The 13958-nt window shown below is 46.6% G+C and overlaps 1 protein-coding gene across 1 annotated transcript in view; it reads left to right on the forward strand.

Moving 5' to 3' along the window:
* The window catches only part of SH3RF2 (SH3 domain containing ring finger 2), a 122830-nt gene that overhangs the window by 89575 nt on the left and 19297 nt on the right, over nt 1-13958 (forward strand).

Raw genomic sequence — 13958 nt, forward strand, 5'->3', positions numbered from 1 at the left:
TGTGGGCCCCAGCTTTGGGAATGTCACTGTTCCTTTCACTCACTCTAGATCCCTGCAGCGGCCTCGAGAAAGGACCCTCGGATCTCAGGGGACTTGAGGGCCACATCCTGTTAACCCCATGAGAAGGAAAAACCGTCAGGTGACCAACCACACCAGGGGTCTCCGCCTCGGTGTGGAATATTCTCCCAAGGGTCCCCAGAACAAAATCCAGAAGAGGAAGGCAGACTTGTCAACAGAAGTATCAGGCAGTGTTCCCGGATGCTATGACAGCTCCAGATCCTATGGCTTCGCAGGCTGTAAATCCTTCATTTATCAAGGGGACTTAATAATTCAGAAGCAGTAAAGAGAGGCAACTGCTTTGACAATGTGGAGGGATGGTGAGTGATTATCTTTTTTTCTTTCTTTGTTTTTATTTTTAATTTTATGGCTGCACCTGTGGCATATGGAAGTTCCCAGGTCAGAGACTGAATCCAAGCTCCAGCTGCAACCTATGCCACAACTGTGGGAACGTCAGATCCTTCAAGCCAGTGTGCCAGGCCCGGCATTGAACCCATGCCTCCGTAGTTACCCAAGCCACTGCAGTCGGGTTCTTAACTCCACTTGCCACAGCGGGAACTCCTTTATCGCTTTTTAAGAATGTCCCTTGGGGTTGATACGTTCTCCTTTGAGAAATTTTAAAAATGATGACACAACAAAAATAGGCAGGAAGTTAACTTTCTGAGGATGCCAAGTAGTTGACATTGTCACATAATTTCTGGGCTCCTCAAATTCTTCTTCTTCTTTTTTTTTTTTTTTTTGGTCTTTTTAGGGCCACACCTGCGGCATATGGAAGTTCCCAGGCTAGGGGTTGAATCGGAGCTGTAGCCACCAGCCTACACCACAGCCACAGCAACGCTGGATCTGAGCTACGTCTGCAACCTACACTGGACCCATAACCCACTGAGCGAGGCCAGGGATCAAACCCGCAACCTCATGGTTCCTCGTCAGATTCGTTTCCTCTGCACCACGATGAGAACTCCTAGAAGGGATTTTTTTTTTTTAAGTTAACTTTCCTTTAAGTCCTGCTTCGACTTGCTCCTGCAGCTATCTCCCCCAAAGTGAAACTCACAGAAAAATTAACAGTTCTTAGAGAAAAACCTAGTAAACCTCACGTAAAACAGATAAAGGAGTTTAGGGCTGGACAGGTTCAATTACTTCCCCGGGCTTACATGGTGACAGGAATAAAGGGGGGAGCCACACCTAGGAAAATCTGAATTCCGAACCCAAGTTGTTAACGATGATGCCATACTGCCTCTTGACTAGTGCTGGTCTGCCACTTCCCCCATCCAACCCTGCCCACGGGTCCAGGAAACAACTGTCCCGGGAGCCCCACTCTCTCCACCATAAAAAGCCATCTTGTAAGACATGGAGTCTGTATCAGGCCAGCAGGTCATGCAAATCTCCAGATGGCCAGAAACTGCTCCTCTCTGCGATGCCCTGGTCTGGAAATGATGAGGGCAGGCTGCTGACGTAGGACACAGAGTGGATCCTGTATGGTCTGCACTATCCGGGCGAGCAGTGGCCCCTGCCCTCAGTCCCCAGGACCCAGCACAGTGCTCGGGACTCAGCAGCTGCATGGCAGGCATCCTCTGTGGATACGTGCCATGAGGGGACCCACAGCGGACTTAAGAGCAACTTTGCTTGTTTAGATTTTGATGGCCTCTAATGAAGCCCAGTGAGAGGATTTAATTATAATTATTGCCAAGCAGTTACTTCTTCAAATGGACTGTTATGACTAGGAGGGCAAGGGTTATAATTAAGGTTTCGGTGCCCCCTGGCATTTCAGAAAGCACTGAGAGCACTCAACCCATCAGATCTTGCCTTGGTGCTAAAATCCTGCCCTGCAGGCAACAGGCTCTTGGGCTCAGGAGGGCATGAGGTCATAATGGAAAGGGGAGCAGTGGGGCTGGGGACATGCTGTGCCCAACCAGAGGAGACCCAACTTAAAGAAGAGAATTTTGCCTTTCTGATTTGGGGTGTGGGTTTTTTCTGCATTTTCCAAGAAGGCAACGCAGAGCACAGCTATAGCAAGGCACCAGACCTCGCCCTTTGCTGGAAACCTCAGGGGGCATGAGAATAGCCCAGGTCCGTGTTAGGAAAGAGTTCTGGATGCATGTCCCCTAAGCACAGGGCTAGTCACCCATCGCTGGTCTTTCTCACGGGGAATCTGGACTATGAGGCTGGCCCTTCTGTCCAAGAGAATGAATAGTTCCTTCTTCAAATCCAGTCTCATTAAGGAAGTCCTGTTTTCCGCCTGTTCTCACACATCTGCTGGGTGTGTCTGCCATCTCACAGTGGCACCAGCGTTACAGTCCGGGGAGTACTTCATGTGGGCAGGACATTCTGCGGAGTTCGCTGCATGTGTGGTCTGACTGAATTCTCATAAGAATTCCATGAGGTCGCTACGGTTATTGTCCAAAGGGACAATAGCTTAGGAGACAGAGGCTCAGAGGAATCAAGTCTAGGGCCAGATCTCAGACTCAGTTCAGATGGCCCCAAAAGTCCAAGCTCTTAGCCGTGCCTGCGGAGTGTCTCAAGGAATTAGAGAAATCCACCGAATCAGTGACTGCCCCCATGGGGTGCTTCTTGAGTAATGCAGTGGGACCCCGGAGATGCTGAGAACTTGACCCGACAGTGTGGGAATCCCTGTCAGCTGGGGCTTCCCACGCTTCTAGGCAGATGCTCCGAGCACCAGCTTTTCTCCCCAACAGAGGCCATGGGACAAATAAACCAATCAGGCATTTATTTTCGGCAGACTGGGTTTGTGAGAAACACTGTACGCCTGGTAAACAGCTCTTGGCAACCCTTTAGAATCGTCTTACGACCATGAGAGAAATCTAGAATCTTCCCCCAAGGGAAACCCCACACCCAGACAGGTTTACCGGTGAGTCTTTCACACTTTCAAGGAGCGGATAATTTCACTTCTTTTAAACGCTTCTAAAGAATGGCAGCAAAGAAAACATTCCCCAACTCATGTCATGAGGCCAAGATGTTCTTAATATCAAAAGCCAGGAAACTACAGCATAAGAAGGAAATGTTTGGGTTTGTCCTCGTTTGTAAACAGAGACACAAAACTCCTCAAGTGTATGTGAGCCCAAACCCAAAAATGTATGAAAATAGAACACGCCATGATTAAGTTAGGGTTTTCCCAAGACTGAAAGGTCTAACATTATGAAATGAGTTGCTGTAATCTATTGCATTGACAACTGAAAGGGGGCAAAAAAAAAAAAAAAAACAAATTAAAGGAAGAAAGATCTGGAGTCCTTATTGTGGCCCAATGGTAACAAACCCAACTAGTATCTATGAGGACGCAGGTTCGATCCCTGGCCTCGTTCAGTGGGTTAAGGAACCGGCATTGTCATGAGCTGTTGTGTAGGTTGCAGCTGTGGCTCAGATCCTGTGTTGCTGTGGCTGTGGTGTAGGCCGGCAGCCACAGCTCCAATTCAACCCCTAGCCTGGGAACTTCCATATGCCACACACAGGTGTGGCCCTAAAAATAAAAAGGAAAAAATATCTTTTCAATAAATATAGGTAAAAAGTTTGATAAAAGTCTGTACCTACTCATTATACATATGTTTTAAATCTTAGCAAACTAGGAGTTAAAAGGGAACTTCCTTTGCATGGTAAATGGAATCTATATAAAATCTACAGCAAGCATCATACGTCATGGCGAAATGCTGACGGCATTCCCTTAAGATTAGGAAAGAAAACGAAATGTTTTTTATGTTTCTACTTAACACCATCCCTGCCAGAGCAGGTGGCCAGGAGAGTAAGAGGGGAAAAAGAAGCAAAACGTTCAGTGTTTGAAAGAAGAAACATAGCTGTCATTATTTGCAGATGGTATTATTGCAATAGTATCAACACTTCCATAACGTCAACTAGTTCATCCACACAGAGAACCTGAAAGACTCTAGAAAAATCTATTAGGAATAAATATGAACTTAGCAAGGTTACAGCATACAAATCAATACAAGAAAGTGCACTGCATTTTTGTACCTTAAAAGGAAACATAGAACAATATTTTCTTTAAAGATACCATTTATAACAGCGCGTCAGTTACAATCCAATAAAAGACATGCTTTATGGAGAAAACGTCTACAATTTTTCTGAAAGATACTAGAGAAGGCCTAGAAGGAAGAACGATGCCATGCTCTTGGGTAGGGAGACACCAGCCTGAGGATGCTGATCCTCCCCAAGCTTATTTATAAATTCAAGTCCCAGTGGGTTGTTTGGAACGCACGAGGTGATTCTGGAACGCAGGTGGAAGGGCCAAAGGCCAATGGCCAAGGTGCTTCTAAAAAAAGAAGATGGGATTTGGTTGGGGTGGAGAGTGGGAGCTACCCTATCAGACATCAGACTTTCTTTTAAAGCTTTAGTAACTCAGATGGCATGGATTTACCAAAAGGATTCTATTAAACTAACGGAACATACAGGAGAACCTAGAAACAGGCACGACACAGAGACCTGATTTATGACAGAGCAGGCTTTGCACATCAAGGGAAGGACGAGCCATGGTGTTGGGGCTAATTGGGTATCCATGTGGAAAAAGATGAAACTGGATTCCTGCCTTGTCAAAAATCAATTCCAGGTGGATTAAAGACTTAAGTGTGAAAGGCACCACTATGAAACTTTTAGAAGACAGTATCGAAGGACAGCTTTATGACCTTGGGATGAAAAAAAATCATATTCAAGATTTTCCAAAAAGAAGAAACCTTAAGGGAACATATTATAAATGTACCTCTAGTAAAAATAAGAACTTCAGTTCATCCAAAGACACCACAGAATAAAAAGACAAGCTACAACAGATTCATATGCAAAATATTAGAACTCTGTCACTTAATTAGAAAATAAGCCAAGACTGGGGGGGGGTGGTGATAATCAGACAAAGGAAATGAACCGGCGTTTCCTCTAAGAAACACGAATGACCCATTAACATTTGAAAAGAAACCCAAGCCCATTCGTACTCAGAGAAATTCATTTAAAACCACAGTGAAATATCATTCCGCATCCACCACAGTCAGGTCTTTAAAAGCTTGCGTGACCACACAGGGCGAGATGGTCAGGTTAACAGGAACTGTCGTTCTCCGCTGGTGGAAGTGTTCACTGTTACAGCCACTCCGGGAATCGGTGTGTTACTGCCTCATAAATCTGAGCAGGCTCCTACCCTGTGGCCCCTCCATTCGCGTGGCAGGTGTAGATTCTGGGGGATGCTGGTACACAGGCAGGGGGGCGTATACGGGACTGTTCACAGCAACATCGCTCAGGACAGCCCCAGACTGAAAGGCGCTCAGGTGACACGTAAGGTTATAATGCTTGCATGCGGGCAGATGCATGTCGTGAAACACCGAACAGAAGCAGAAACCACCACAAAGACTTAGTGTTGAGGGGACCACGGGAGTCACAGAGAAGAACACACCCCATATGAATCTGTCCACACTGTGTTCAGCAACAGGCCAACTGCAGCATCATCTCGTTTAAGGATGGATACCAACCTGGGGAAAATTACACAGAGAGGCACTGGAACGATTAATTAAATTTCAGCATTGTAGCTATTTCTGGGAGAACGGAGGAGAGCTGATTTTACAGGAAGGGCCTCTAAGGACAGATTTCTCTTTTTATTCTGCTTCTGAAGTTGGGTGGTATCTATGCTGGTGTTAGGTTTGGGGGGGGGTTGTTTTTGCAGGTGTTTTATTATTCTTTAATACAAAAATACTTATATACTTATTTCTATGCTAATATGTTTATCATTTAAAATATCAATAGAAAAAAGGACAGAGGTAGGGGAGAGGGCGTGCAAAGGTCAGGGTGACAGAAACATGACCTGCTCAACTGAGAAAAGACCCCACGGCTGAAGGAAGGGAAATGGGAGGGGGAGTGGAGGAAGATGAGGCTGGAGAGGAGGCAGGTGCCAGATCACAGAGAACATTCTAAGCTCCAGTGACTACCTGGAGATGAAACGTACAGGTCTTCACGCGTCAAATGTTACTACCCTGCTGACAGCGCTATCAGACGTTTTTGGGTTTTTTGTTGTTGGTTTTTTTTTTGTTTTTTTTTTTTTTCAGCTTTTTTTAGGGCTGCACCTGTGGCACATGGAGGTTCCCAGGCTAGGGGTCTAATTGGAGCTACAGCTGCCGGCCTACACCACGGCCACAGCAACACCAGATCTGAGCCTCATCTGTAACCTACACCACAGCTCATGGCAATGCCAGATCCTTAACCCACTGAGCAAAGGCAGGGATCGAACCCGCAACCTCATGGTTCCTAGTCAGATTCATTTTTGCTGCGTCACAACGGGAACTCCTTAGGAGACATTTTTTGAGGTGGACCTAAAGGGACCTGCTGCCAGCCCATGAATGAATGCTCTTTCTCAGGCAATGCTTTTACTCTCGGGCCAAATAACAGCACCGGGCAGCCGCTCCCTGCTCCTCAAACAGGCAGGGCTTGCAGGCTGGGCTGGCTCCCAGGCAGGCTTAGACGGGGCAGGCAGGAGAGCTCCCAGGCAGGCACAAGGGGCTCATTCTGCTGGCCCCCCGCTTCTATCAGGGAAGGAAGAGGAAACGCAAACAATACAACTTCACATTCCCCCTGCCTCCAGATCTACTGTAAATGACAGGGGACACTGGCCAGGGGCAATGGTCGTCATGAACTTGACATGTCCCTAGAGCGTGGCGTCTGGCTCAGTGGCTTTTTTCTGGGATGCACAAACACACCGCACATGCACGACTGTCTCCAGCCACCTGCCGTCAAGTGCTAACCCCGGAGATCTACAGAAAGGGCTTCGGGCCAAGGTCCTCGCTTCCGGTATCACCTTAAATACCCATTTGCTGACCACTTCCTGAAAATCGAGTAATCTTCTCATCTCAGCTTCCTCTTCTGCAGAAACGGTGATGACAGTGAGGCCCGGAGGTAACCCGTTCGTGCTGGAGTTGTAGGGGTGAGAGTAAGACAGCCCTTGGAGATAAGGCCAGCCTCTGCCAGCAGCGCCCAGAGACGCGTGTTCGTGTACCTGTGGACTTAGATGCCATCCCTGGGATGCAGGACGAGGTCCCCGTGAGGAAGGAGCTCCATGTGTCTTGGTCGTTGCATTCAGCCCAGTGCCCAGGACCAGACAGGACATGGACAAGCACTGAATGCAGCTCTTAAGTCGCTTTTATCAACAGACAGCAATGAGTTTTTAACTTTACATAAAGTCCTACGATCAACTCTAGATTGTCCATAGGGGCCGTATAGAAACTACTGTGTACTACTTAATTTTCTGTCTCTAAAGGCAGCCCTTCTCCCAACCCTGCGTGAGCACTGAGCAGGTTCAGCCCTTGTTAGCCCCTGGGAGTGCTGAGGTGCAGGAGCACAATGGCTGTGGAGTGGTTTGGACTCACTTGAGAAAGGCGGTACCGATGCCCACCAAGCTGAGCCCTGGAGAGAGCCGAGTGCCACGGCGTGGGTGGGCAGGGGGATGGCAGCCAACCTACATGTTAGAAAAAGCCAGGGACTTGAAAACTCCTCTACAAGAGGGTTGCTTATTCCCATCCCCACCACATTCTTGGGTCCTGCTCTCAGCCCCAGACCTTGCAGGGCTGTCGCACCAAAGGAGGTGCTGTGCCCTCCCCCGACTCCCACCCTGCACAGTAGCTCATCTCTCAGTAGACGAAAATAAGTCATATTTACCGTACATGCACAATGTGCAAAATAACTTACATGGATAGTTTTTTTAAAGCTCATACGTCTAGGAGACAAATACCGTCATTGCCCCATTTTACAGATGATGAAATGGAGGAGCCACCGAGCTCAGGACATGCCCAGGATCGCACATCCCAGCCAAGGCTGGAGCTGCACTCCTGAGTGCCAGGCTGGACAGGGCTCTGGATGGCGGGAGGAGCTGTGCTGGCTCTGCCCACGTGACTGCTGAGGCCAGCCCAGGGCCAGGGGCACATTGCAGCAACTCTGTGCTAGGGTCCCGTGCCACTCTCTCTCCTTTAACACCTCCAGCTGAAAAGGTCCAGAGGCCACCCAAGCTGTGGATTCTTCTGTGCCTGATAAAGACTTCTGTTAAATGAGGCATTTCCTTCAAAAAGGAGGAACACGTGTGTTGAGATCGCAGCAGAAATACCTCCCCCTCTCAGCACACACCCTTTCCCTGATCCTGCTCAGATCCCCAAATCCTACTCCAGGAAGCCCCAGTTGCCAGAGGACCGGACGCAGCCTCACAAAGCCTTTGTGGCTGGGAGCCTGAGGTCACAAGTGACCCCAGAGAACCACCCACCAAAGGCCGGTTCACTCAGAAAGGCTGGCCTCTGGCTTGGATCCCAGTGACAAAAAGACTTGCCTCGGCAGCAGCTGGCCATCCCCCCGCCTGTCTTCATATACTGGGTAGGGTCTTGGTTTAAGTCTCATTCTGTGTGCCCTCCCGTCTCTCTTCTCTGCCCTTGGCTATCTGGCTCTCTTTTCCTGTCATTCCAATCATCCATTCATCCATTTCTGTTTACACCTGCTGAGCCTCTGTCTGATACACAGGCTTCCACCTTTGGTCTCCCTCCACGCAGGTGGGCTCCTGCCAGGAGCGTCGCTTGCTAGCTGCCCACTATTAAGCTGAGCCGTCATCCCTCTCGCCTTCCTGACCAATCCCAGAGCACGTGCTGGGTCAGGCTAAGGCCGCTTGGATGTTTCTTGCCCACTAGATAATATTTTTGTATTTTTTAACAGCTTTATGGAACGATAGTTGACATACAATAAAGTTCCACAGTTTTAAGTACGCAGTTCAATGATTTGGCAGATGTATAAAGGCAGGTAATGAAACCAAAAATCAAGATACTGAACATTTTCGTCAGCTCAGAAAGTTTTCTTGTGCCCCTGGGTAATCACTGATCTCTCCCCATCCTTGGCTCTTGGCAATCCTTACTATTTTGTTTTGTTTTATTTTTTTGTTTTTCAGGGCAGCACCTGCGGCATATGGAAGTTCCCAGGCTAGGGCTCAAATCGGAGCTACAGCTGCCAGCCACAGTTGAGCTGCATCTGTGACCTACACCACAGCTCACGGCAAGGCCAGATCCCCGACCCAGTGAGCGAGGCCAGGGATCAAACCCGCATCCTCATGGATACTAGTTGTATCCGTTTCTGCTGCACCATGACGGGAGCTTCTTACAATCCTGAATCGTTCTGTCACGACAGTTTTGGCTTTTTTAGAGTGTTGTAGAATATGTAGCATCAGAGAATATGTAGTTTTGCATTTCCTGCTTCTCTTCCTTGGGATGATAAGATTCATCCACATCGTTGCCTGCCTGGCTGAGGAGTGTCCCGCTGTGAGCACACCACAGTTTGCTTGTTCTCCAGCCGATTGGCGTTTGGGTTGTTTCCAGTTTCGGGCTAAAATGAAAAAAGCTGCTCCAAACACACATGTACTTGTATGGACACACGTTTGCACTTCTCTTAGGTAAAAACTAGGGTAGGTGTAGGACTGCTGACGGGTGTCAGTCTTTTTCCTTTTAGCCATTCTCCCAGGTGCGTAGTGGTACCTCAGGGGAGTTTTCATTTGTACTTTTCCTGATCATTGGTGATGGTGAGCCTTTTTTTCAAGTGCTTGTTGGCCACTCAAGAGTGTTTGTGATGCCTTCTGCCCATCTTTAAAATGCGCCGTCTTCTAAGAGGTCCTAAGACTTTTCCCAGGCTCCTCATCTCGTCTTCTTCCTGCCTCCCCCCCAGCCCTGGGTCTCGCTCCCTCTCCCAGGGTGTCGCGTCCCAGTGTCCGACGCCCCCCACTCTCAGAGCCGTCTGCTGTCTCCTCGCGCCTCCTTCTCCACTGAAGCTCGCCCTTCTCCTCCCAGACCCCTCAAAACCTGCGAGGCTGGCTTCCTCCCATTCCGTATTAGAACCCCATCGCAAGCCCACTCATTTCCATTCTGGCAGGGCTCCACGTTCACACCGGGGGAAAGAGCCCTGTCCAGTTGAAGCCCTAGAGAAGTCAAGAGAGAGAGCCTGGGGTGGTGGAGGGTGGCTTCCTTTGCATGTTGGCATTCTCCTCCTCCCTAATGAGTAACAGTGTGTGTGGACAGAGGGCTTTTTCCTCAAACGTAACATGGGAACGTCTTGGGAGTTAAGTGAGGTTCATGCTGCTTCATCAGAGCTCCAGCAGTCTCCACAAACCTAAGATTAGCTGTTCATGTAAGAGACGCTCCCTCGGCAGATCTCCCAGTCCCAGGAGGGTCTCATCTTGCCCGCACAGGGAAGCGGCAGCACTTGTTTGAGGGAACCAGTGTGACAGTGTTTGACTGCAAAGCTCAGAGGACTGTGTGCAGTATTAGACAGCTTCAGATGGATGACCATGGAATGGGTTTTGATTTTTTTTTTTTTTTTGGTCTTTTCTAGGGCCACTCCTGCAGCATATGGAGGTTCCCAGGTTAGGGGTCTAATCAGAGCTGTAGCCACTGGCCTGCACCAGAGCCACAGCAACGTGGGATCTGAGCCGAATCTGCAACCTACACCACAGCCCACGGCAACGCTGGATCCTTAACCCACTGAGCAAGGCCACGGATGGAACCTGCAACCCCATGGTTCCTAGTCGGGTTTGTTATCCCCTGCGCCACGACGGGAACTCCAGGTTTTGATTTTTTTAATACAGTTTTTTGGTTTTTTTTGGGTTTTTTTTTTTTTTTTTTTTGGTCTTTCTAGGGCCACACACTCGGCGTATGGAGGCTTCCAGGCTAGGGATCGAATTGGAGCTGTAGCTGTTGGCCTACACCACAGCCATAGCAAGGCAGGATCTGAGACGCATCTGTGACCTTCACCACAGCTCACAGCAACACTGGATCCTTAACCCACTGAGCAAGGCCAGGGAGAGAACCCATGTTGTCATGGATGCTACTTAGGTTTGGTAACCGCTGAGCCACAACGGGAACTCCCTTTAGTGCAAGTTAAAGGTAACATTCCATTTACAGTCACTACAAAATATTGGCTACATTCCTCACGTTGTGCAACACATCCTTGGGATCTCACACCCGGTAGTTTGTACCTTCCACTCCCCCACCGGTGACCACCAGCTTGTTCTCTGTGAGATGACGTCTCTTCTGTTACACTCACTACGTCGTTGTATTTCTTAAATAAGTGATATCATACAGTGTTTGTCTTTCTGTCTGACTTACTTCACTGAGCGTAATGCCTTCTAAGCCCATTCATGTTGTGGCAAGTGGTACAATTTCATTCTTTTTTATGGCTGAGGAGTATTCCATTATATATATACATATATGTGTACATACATACACACACACACACACACACACACACCCCTTTATCTATTCATCCATCGAAGGACACTTAGGTTGGTTCCATTTCTTGGCAACTGTAAATAAGGCTGCTGGGAACATCTCTTTTCACATTACTGGGGTTTTTTTTTAATACACGCAGGAGTCAAAGTGCTGGGTCCTATGGTAGTTCTACTTCTAGTTTTCTGGGAAACCTCCACACTCTTTGCCACAGTAGTTGCACCAGTTTACATTCCCACCAACAGGGTATGAGGGTTCCCTTTTTTCCGCATACTCACCAACATTTGTTGTCTGTGTTCGTCTTGATAATAGACATTCTGACAAGTGCGTGGTGACATCTCATTGAATTTCCCTGAGGATTAGCAAAGCAGAGCATCTTTTCATGTGCCTGTGGGCCGTCTTCATTTCCTCTTTGGAAAAATGTTCAGTTCTTCCAGTTTTTATATCAGATTGGTTTTTTGGTTTGTTTGTTTTTTTGATGATGAGTTGTATGAGCTATTTGGATATGCTGGATGTTAATCCCTTATCATATTATTTGCAAATATTTTCTCCCATTCAGTAAGTTGTCTTCTCATTTTGTTGGCTTTCTTTGCTATGCAAAAGCTTTTAAGTTTGATTAGGTCTCATTTGTTTATTTTTGCTTTTATTTCTTTCAAGAGAGAGATCCAAAAAAAAATATTGTTGCAATTTATGTCAAAAGTTGTTATGCTTGTTTTCTTCTAGAAGTTTTAAAGTATCTGGTCTTCAATTTAGGTCTTTTTTTTTTTCAATTTAGGTCTTTAATCCATTTTGAGTTTATTTTCTATAAGGTATCAGAAATGTTCTAATTTAACTGTGTTACATTCAGCTGTCCAGTTTTCCCAGCACAAATTATTGAAGAGACTGTCTTCATTGTATATTCTTTTTCTTTTTTCTTTTTATGGCCACACTTGCGACATGTGGAAGTTCCTAGGCTAGGCGTTGAATTGGAACTAAAGCTGCTGGCCACAGCCACAACCACAGCCACACAGGATCCAGGCCGCATCTGTCACCTACACCACAGCTCACGGCAATGTCGGATCCTTAACCCACTAAGCAAGGCCAGGGATCAAACCTGCGTCTTCATGGTTGCTAGTGAGATTCATTTCCACTGAGCCACAACAGGAACTCCCTTCATTGTACATTCTTCCATCTTTTGTCATAGATTAATTGGCCATAAGTGTATGGTTTATTTCTGGGCTCTCTGTGCTGTTCCATTGATCCATGTGTCTGTTTTTGTGCCAGTACCATATTGATTTGATGACTGTAGCTCTGTAGTATAGTCTGAGGTCAGGGAGCATGATTCCTTCAGCTCTTTTCTCCTTTCTCAAGATTATTTTGGCTATTTAGGGTCTTTTGTGTCTCCATGCAAATGTTGAAATTATTCATTCTAGTTCTGTGAATAACACCGTTGGTATTTTGACAGAGATTGCATCTAATCTGTAGATTGTTTTATGTAATATGGTCATGTTGACAATATTGATTCTTCCAATCCAAGAACACAGTATATCTTTCCATCTGTGTCATCTTCAATTTCTTTCATCACTGTCTTGTAGTTTTTGAAGTACAGGTCTTTTGCCTCCTTGGGTTTATTCCTAGGTGTTTTATTCTTTTTTGTGTGATGGTAAATGGGACAGTTTCCTTAATTTCTCTGATACTTCATTGTTAGTATACAGAAATGCAGCAGATTTCTATATATTATTTTGTATCCTGCAACTTTACTGAATGCAGTGATGAGCTCCCATAATTTTCTGGTGGTGTCTTGAAGACTTTCTATGTATACTATCATGTTATCTCCAAACGGTCAGAGTTTTACTTCTTCCTTTCCAATATAGATTCCCTTTATTTCCTTTTCTTCTCTAATTTCTATGGCTAGGACTTCCAAAACGATGTCCAATAAAAGTGCTGAGAGTGGGCATCCTTGTCTTATTCCTGATCTTAGCAGAAACGCTTTCAGCTTTTTACCATTGAATATTGTTAGGTGTGGATGTGTCATATATGACCTTTATTATGTTGAGGTATGTTCCCCCATGCCTGTTTTCTGAAGAGTTTTTATCATAAATGGATGTTGGATTTTATCAAAAATTTTTTCTGCACCTACTGAGATGGTCACATCACTTTTGGTTTTTTGTTTTGTTTTGTTTTGTTTTTTGTCTTTTTGCCATTTCTTGGGCCACTCCCGTGGCATATGGAGGTTCCCAGGCTAGGGGTCTAATCAGAGCTGTAGTCGCCAGCCTACGCCAGAGCCACAGCAACGCGGGATCCAAGCCGCGTCTGCAACCTACACCACAGCTCACGGCAATGCCGGATTGTTAACCCACTGAGCAAGGGCAGGGATTGAACCCGCAACCTCATGGTTGCTAGTCGGATTCGTTAACCACTGTGCCACGACGGGAACTCCTGGAATTTTTTTTAAAGCTAATTGAAATATAATTCACATACCATACATTTAACCCATTTAAGGTATACAATTCAGTGGTTTTTAACAGAGTCATAAATATGTGCAACCACTGCCATCACAATTTTACAATATTTCACCACCTCAAAAAGAAACCCCTTACCCTTTAACTATCAGAACCATATTCTCCTATGTCACTTAGAAGCCACTCGTCTACTTTCCACACAGATTTGCCTGTTCTGGTAATTTCA

This window comes from Sus scrofa, chromosome 2 (genome assembly GCF_000003025.6).
Source record: "Sus scrofa isolate TJ Tabasco breed Duroc chromosome 2, Sscrofa11.1, whole genome shotgun sequence".
In the NCBI taxonomy this organism is placed as follows: domain Eukaryota; kingdom Metazoa; phylum Chordata; class Mammalia; order Artiodactyla; family Suidae; genus Sus; species Sus scrofa.